The sequence below is a fragment of the Alosa sapidissima genome, chromosome 19 (assembly GCF_018492685.1).
Source record: "Alosa sapidissima isolate fAloSap1 chromosome 19, fAloSap1.pri, whole genome shotgun sequence".
Classification (NCBI taxonomy): Eukaryota; Metazoa; Chordata; class Actinopteri; order Clupeiformes; family Clupeidae; genus Alosa; species Alosa sapidissima.
The window spans coordinates 21,840,805-21,848,610 of record NC_055975.1 but is presented as its reverse complement, the minus strand read 5'-3'; the positions used below and the strand labels follow the sequence as shown (position 1 = coordinate 21,848,610).

General features: G+C 41.6%; 1 protein-coding gene across 1 annotated transcript in view; it reads right to left on the bottom strand.

Annotated features, from left to right (window-relative positions):
• lrfn5a (leucine rich repeat and fibronectin type III domain containing 5a) overlaps positions 1 to 3,930 on the bottom strand; it is a 43,972-nt gene extending 40,042 nt beyond the window's left edge. Inside the window, exon 1 of the mRNA XM_042073397.1 lies at positions 3,001 to 3,930. The gene's annotated coding sequence lies outside the window, so the exon portion shown is untranslated. The remainder of the gene's footprint in view (positions 1 to 3,000) is intronic.
• Between the last annotated feature and the right edge of the window lie 3,876 nt (positions 3,931 to 7,806).

Here is a 7,806-nt window from a genome sequence, read left to right as displayed (position 1 = left end):
TTTGCTTTGGGGAGCGCTGTGCTCCTCGTGTTCTCTGCAGCGGCAGCTGTTCTGTGTGGCGCCGCTGCGGTGGCTTTATTTTCGGAGCTCCCTCACCACTGAGCCGAAACCTAAAAAGAAAGCCTGCCATGGCAGCGGTTCGGGCGCTGGCTTTTTGTAAAAAGTCCTGCCCACGACAACGAGGGAATGAGGCGTGAATCGGGAGCTGTCCGCGGTGCTGACTGTCTCCAGGCAGAAATAAAATGTCCGCGGCACTTCACAGCGCCACAGCGCTGCACAAAAGGCAACTCGACCTGGAGCTTCTGACGCGCATCCTTTTTAGAAAACTTTCAGTGCTAATTGGATGCCATCGTTTTTCGGATCGAGTGCTTCAATCTATTCTCACAGCGGTACGAATTAACTAAAATACAGCCACTCGTCCAGCCCAATACCTACATCTGGACACCACCAAAATACTGTAAATATTAATGCAGGGTACAAAGAAAAGGGACCCCAACTAGCATTACTCATGTGTAAACAAGGCAACGTTAGGTTACACCCTCTAAGCAGCGGGGTCGCTTGTTCCCTAAAGTGGTCATGTGCAGAGACGGGGCCTATTAGTGGTTTGTCAACCAAATCTGTCAACAGTCACAGCTGTCACAAGTGTGACATGGTGCCAGGAAAGCGCATTAGAAAGCATGCGTGAGAAGTCCTGCCATCCAAGTGCCTACAGAAGGGTCAAATTCGTATATTCCCATATCCACAAAAGGCTCGTTTACTTCGTTGTCAGGTTTGATTAAAATCTGCCTCTCGGAGACAGCACCAAGCAATCAGTTATGCAGCAATCAAGATCGACCTTGCAAATGGGAAAAGGACACATTATGTGGTCAAAAAGGGTGTGGCAATTTCAGAAGATGAATTTGTTTATTGTTGGCGCCTGACTCAGTGCTGAGACACAATCTGATCTGGTGCGTGTCCACTTGGACACCTTGGCTCAAGCTTGTAATGTCATAGGGGGGAGCTTAGCAAGTGTAATTAAACAAGTCTCAAGGACCCTGCATTCGGTCAGCGTGGCCAGCTGGCAAACGCTCTCCTAGCGACAGACGTCTGAGAGAGGTAGAGACAGGCGGCAGTCTTTGTTTATGTCTTATCTCTCTTTTTTTCATAAATAGCACTTGATGCACCTCTGAGAGTCATCGCTTGCGCTCACTTCCACATGGCCTTAATAGTATTGTGTTCTCTGCGTAGCAAAAACTGCGGCTCCCACCCCCGCCCCGGTTCCCTCCGCCGACACTGCCCAACTCCCCACAACTGCAGCGCGGAGCATAAATTGAATTATAGCACCACCAGCCAGCGGAAGCGGTCCTGCAGCTCAGTTAGCCAAGTGTTCCGTAGGAGGACGACAAGTATGGAATGTCCCCACTGAGTTTTCCCATAATCAGCTGTATATCCAACACCTCCTTTTGTCATCAGCCAATCATCAATGATAATAGGATAGAGTGAAAGTGGTAAACTACTTTCCAGAAGCAAGCCTTCAACAGCCCTAGAGACATTGTTCTACTGACCTTTGAAATTTGAGTATTGTGATGCGATCTGTGTCAGATGAGAAATGACACACCTCATGTCAATTTGTTAAGGGTGTTTATTTTAGATTTTCTGTTAAATAAATAAAATACTTACTTATTTATTTAGAAATATCTGCTTCGATTGATTATATGTTTTCCTTGACAATTGACCAAATGCATGTCTTTATTGTGAATTTGATTCAGTCCTTTAACACTTTTGATGTTGATGTACCCACAAATACACCTTTATTTATGTTGTAGTACTTTCATACTAGGAAGGGTAGAGGTGTGACATGTTCAAAATGTGCAATACGCATTCCAAACACAAGCTGCTAGACCACTATATATTTTAGAAAGTTAATGGGCAGGCAAACTGATCGCGGTTTTTTTTTTTTTTTATTAAGTCTCACAATGCTGCTATCAAGAAATGTATCAGTATTTTGTGCCCTTGGATACCGTGAGCTATACCAACCATTTTATTGACAAAGCATTCCATTTGCTTTCATCTGGCTAACAAGGAACACAACTGTGTATTAATTGCCCATCAAGATGGCTGAGAGAATTCTTCTATAATATGTCCCTAACAACCGAGACAAGATTTCTGGCAACAACTTAGATTTCATCATTCCCGTTGTAAAGTAGGTAAAGACCGGACGACGCCTGAATTCTCTATGATCGTTTGAACCTCTGCCAAAGCGGAAGACACAGTTCTATCACGTTTCTGCAGGTTACGCCTATCACACATGCACTTGGTTGAAGACAATAATAGGAGAAAACACTTCATAGTCGACGAACCAATACCACAATATAAAACAAAGGCTTGTCTATGTTAACTAACTACCAGCATCAGCACAGGCGCACACACACGCACGCACGCACGCACGCACGCACACACACACACACACACACACACACACACACACACGCGCACGCACACACACAATCCGTGCGCCCGGCTCACAATCCCGACTCACACAACCATCACAAGAAGAATTTATAGCCCGCACCCCCGGACCAACACCACCTTCTTGGACAAGATCAGAAGCAAACCACAAGAATCATCCTGCGAATAGAGAGGAAGAACGACACATATATACCACTGAATAAAACAGAAATGCCTATTTGGTGTCCTTCTGCCAATCACAGTTTAAAAGTGTGGAAAAATTCCCAGACTTAATAACGGATTGAGTATATGCTGCAAGGAATCGCCGGTGTAAAATGCTATGGAAAGCTATTTTGAACATGTTACGACCTTGCAATGTACCTGGGTTGCAGGTTAGACTATTCCCACCCAGTTTTCTAAAGGAACGTTGTGTTTTAGGGCTGCCAGCAGTGATACGCTTTGCAGTCTCTCATAATATGTTTCTTCATGTCGGTCGTGCATACAACCGAACCCTACAACACTACACAATGAAACAGCAATAGCCTATATAATACTTTGATGTTAAAAGTTTACCTTGAAGAAGGAACGCCAGCCCTGCTCAGAAAACCGAGGATCAGGGGAATCGAATCTTCTCACATCTCATGTTTTCCCATATTTCTTTTCTGCTTGGCCTCATTCGATTTCGATTAAATCATTTCGATGCAAGGTGCGCTCGGTTTCATTCCATATAACTCAGCCAAGCCTGTGTTGCCCATATCCCCCTCCGCGTTCAAGCGATATGCCATTCGTTTGTATACTATGAAGCCCTCAGAATCCAATCCTATTAGTTATCTTCTTCCTCTTCTTTTCCCTTGCTCCGGTAGAAAAATCCAAATACGTTAACTCTGAGACAGTTCAAATTCCTACGCAGTTCGCCAGATCCCCGTTAGGATAAAAGCGCGCCTGTGTTGCCCATTGAAATGCTGAAGACCGTTCCATTCTCCAGCCACCCGTCGACGTGCCTCGCAAGACTGGAGGCTTTCCTCCGCATTAAAAACGGCTTGCTCTATTTAGCTGAACGGCTGCCGTTTGCGACAACGAGCGACCAAGTAGCCAAGAAACTCGGACCAAATCTTAGTAGGGAGACCTTTGCAGCGCTGCACCTTCCTTGCACTTCCCTTCGCTCTGCTTCCAAGCCGAGTTAATCCAGAGAATGAGTGAGTGCGCTGTGCGCTTGCCCTCCATCCAAGTCATTGAAAAGGCTGCTCCCACGTCCTCCTCTGGCAGTTTCCTCGTTCCAATTTAGCTCAGTGAATAGATTATATGTAGGCTATTCACTTTAAAGAAGCTGTTCGCGATGGTATAGCTTAATTGAAGAATTGAAGAAGTTTGATGAGTGTAATACTGGTAATGATATCCCCGAACAAAATCACGAGAAAACTAGATGCGGTTTTATGCCATTGTGGATATATTATGGAAATCCATTACCGCTGCAAATAGTGTGTCAGGCGATCCTCCGACCGTTCGAAACGTTTTATCAAAGTAAAGAGTAACACCAACAGCCGGGATATGCGGTAGATTCTCTCATCAACCTCATCCACTGAAAAAAAATGGAGGAAGTCACCACGGATTGGCTCAGACTGACGTTCGCTCTCCTCGATATGTCTGTCATTCTGCAAGTCGCGCTGAGAAGTGCTGTCGGCTTAGCCTTTGCAGGCATACGGGACACTCCTGCACTAAAGACAAGCCACAGAACAGCACAAGGCGGGACTAGCCTATCGTGCACGCCACAATGGCTGGGAAAGGAGCACGCTATCCCCGATTAAGACTCCAAATACGCTGCAACTTCCACAGTTTATCTCGCTCCAAGACAGTAGGCTACATGTCAGCCAGTTCCGTGAAGACCAGTATATAGTACAGTTAAAGGTTGACACGTGCGCTTTATTTTTTGTAAATAAAATGCAGGGTCGGAAATCTAGAAAAATGGTCCCCTGAGGGGAATAAAAACCTTTCGAATTTCCCGAGGGCGAGATAGCAATTGGGAAACTTTTAGGGACATACGCTTTCTGACAATAGTTTCGGTGCATGACGGTACTGTTAATGAAGGAGAAGCTCTGCGGAAGCTAGCATGAAATGCTACTCATCGCTGATAAAACCTAATGTGCGTATGGCAGTCAAGCTCCCTAGGATTTTGAATGTGTTTCTCACTTCTTGTGAACAGTCATAGCAACTGATATAAATGGGAGACAGTCAGTCGTTCACCAGAAAGGCAATGTGCTTCGTTCTCATCAGTTACTGAAACTGACAATAAGAATGCCTGAAATCATGAATTTGCAAGACTGCGAAGAAGTGAAAATCTTGTAAATTATCACTTTGACCGGCAGGCTAATCTTAGAACCAAGTTATAGAGGGGCTCTATCAAATTCGTTAACGGTAGCTACCACGACAAATGTAATCAGTGATGACGTTAGGAGTTGTTAACACCATTGCAGAGGGGCATAGCGTCACACTTGTGATCAGGACCGTGGACAGCTCCTGGTGTCGACATGACTGTACGCCACATCGCTTCCCCCACGTTATCACTTGTGTATCAACCTGAAATTAGAGTATTGCGATGGGTACGTACAAGTGTTAAGAAAACTATATTCAATGCCTGGTTAAGTTTTGTTTGTGTATTGATTTTGTAAATTGGAGAGGTACTTGGGACAACAATACTATAGGCTGTACACGCTTCAAGAGCTAAAGTTTGAATGACCCTTTTGGAATGCAACCCTGAATGATACTTGCAATTCCGAGGAAATTAGAAGTGAACCAGATGGAGACAAAGAAAACAACCAAAAGCATGAATATAGATTATAAATTATTCTGTCCATTTATTTTATTATTAAAAATACACTTATCACACAATCACGTCAGGTGTTTCTCAGAGTAGCACTTTGCAACCTGTGCCTGCTTATTATGGGAAGGGGGAAAGCTTTCTCTACATAATGTAAACAATGCACATTCTCAAACTCACATTAGCATCAAACTGATGTTTGACAAGCCCATAATCCCAAATGTCTGCGTGCAAGCGCGAGAGATGCCAGGCTGTCTTGTTAAAATCCACTTAAACTACATGTATAGTAAGATCATTGTAGTGTTTACATTCAACACTGGTACGATTTGCGAGAACAGACTATCAGTTAAGCTCAAATAACACAGATAACACAATTTATGTATAGAGAGCATTTGTACCAACATTACATCATTCGTTTTTAGCATCAACTGCACAGCATTTCAATTTAACCTCTAATAATTACAGAATATCAGACTATTTTGTTAATTAATGTTATTTCCTTTCAGTATACATTGCAATAAATGAGTAGTATACGTGGATAACATCATGCATAAAAGTACTGAGACATGTACAACATATTCCAGTGGTCCCTCCCAACATTTCAAATTCTTCCAGAAATACTACTGTATCATTAATGTTTGCAGCATGTTAAAGTACATCTCACATCTCACAAATTTTGCCTGGAGGTAAACCTGTATAGCCTACAACTTCAGTTTCTCGTAGGCTTTTAAATGAGCCTGCCCCATAAAGAATCACTGACTGCACTCCCCTGAGAGGATAGACATGAAAAGAAGCAGGGGAGGGGGAGAGTGATCAATGACCTGAATTATTTACACAATCGTGATGTCCACCATTACCAGTTCACGTTCCACCATCCTCATTAGTTGTTCATTAAATCAGTTCTTTCTCAGATGACTGAAGAAGAGACAAACATGGTTAAAGATAATTATGCTTGATCTAATGCTTATGCGACTCTTTTGTATATATAAAAAAAGAGATCACGCCTCTCACCATGTAATGATTGCATTATTAGGAACAGAAGACGGCACATGGTGAAATGAGAAAGTGCTTCATATGTACTACTTGTTTGAGAATAAATTAGGTTTAAATGGAGGATATAGGAGTGGATTGAAAACTAAAAAAAAAAAAACAGTACTGTTCAGGTGATTTGATTAAGAATTAGATTTAACCTGCCTATTCCTCTTGTGGTGCATACTTTGAGATTTTATTAATTATCATGGCTGTGTGAGTCTACAGTCATTAATTTTACTTCCCTTACAGACTTGACTAAAGATTGGCTCTTGGAATTCTCCAGAGCTTCTCGTGCCTAAAGGATTTTGCTTTTAAACTTGCTCATCAAGCAGAGATTTTTTTTCATCTGCTTTTTGGATTGTGCACAAGCGATATCAAAGCCAAAAGACTGCTCTGAAAATGAAATTTCATAAAATGGCTCTTGTGTCTTCTAGTAGGTTCTGAAGTGGGTAATGATGAAGTGTTCCCACAAAAAGCTACTATGAGTGTGGCTGAACCGGAATACAAAACATGAAAATGCTGCAGAGATTTTTATATAAAAGTATATACTCTTATCTGAAGCATTTAACATCAATCATGGTCAAATATCAATGGCCTTAAAATGAGGACTGCATAAGATATCTTAATGAATGAGCTGCTGTTTATTGACTTGCTCTCATTTGCACTACGTCATATTTGGCTTTTGACTTCCCCTTTCTGGTATTTTGCTGTTGAGTTTATTGTTTTGTTGTTGATGATGATGTTGCTGCTGCTGCTGCTGTTGTTGATGATGATGATGATGACTTATAGTGATGATGATGATGATGATGATGATGACAACGACAAAGAAGAAGAAGATTGTGACTATGGTGATGTTATTATGACAATTGGGATGTGCTTTATTGTCAGAGTTTGTGTCTTGTCACAAAACTACAGTTTGTTCTCTATAAATAATACAAGTGTTGATTCTCTTGGGACTGACAGGTCCCTTCATTCTACAATCTCTGAGAGCTTTTCCAATCTCAGTTTTCTTACTGAACCCATTTGGGGCTGTATCTGAATTATGATAATTGTTTGATGAAGACTAGCCATCATTTCACTTACACAAATCGTTCAAATCACCAAACATGTATGTCTGTCACCAGGTTGGATAGTTACCTTGGCAACCTTCCACAAATCACAATTTGTCTTAAAAGCACCACACATTAGTGATGAAAAACATAGATTTCACCACATATATTCAACATATATTTCAGGAGTACAACCAGTTTTGACACTCAATGTTGACATTATTAAGATGTTTTATTGTCAGTGGCATATTTAAATTGTAACATCATATTACATAACGCACCAAAACATATATTTTTGCAATGGATTTTTCATCATAATAGATGGAAATATATGGCTCTGGTGCTGAAACAACACAGTAAAACTTATAGTCATGTCAATAAACTTCATTGAATTGAATTTAATTGAAATTTAATTGAAATTGAGTAACATAGAGTAAATATTTAAAATGCTTACTTATCATGTTTGAACCATCGCACAGAAAT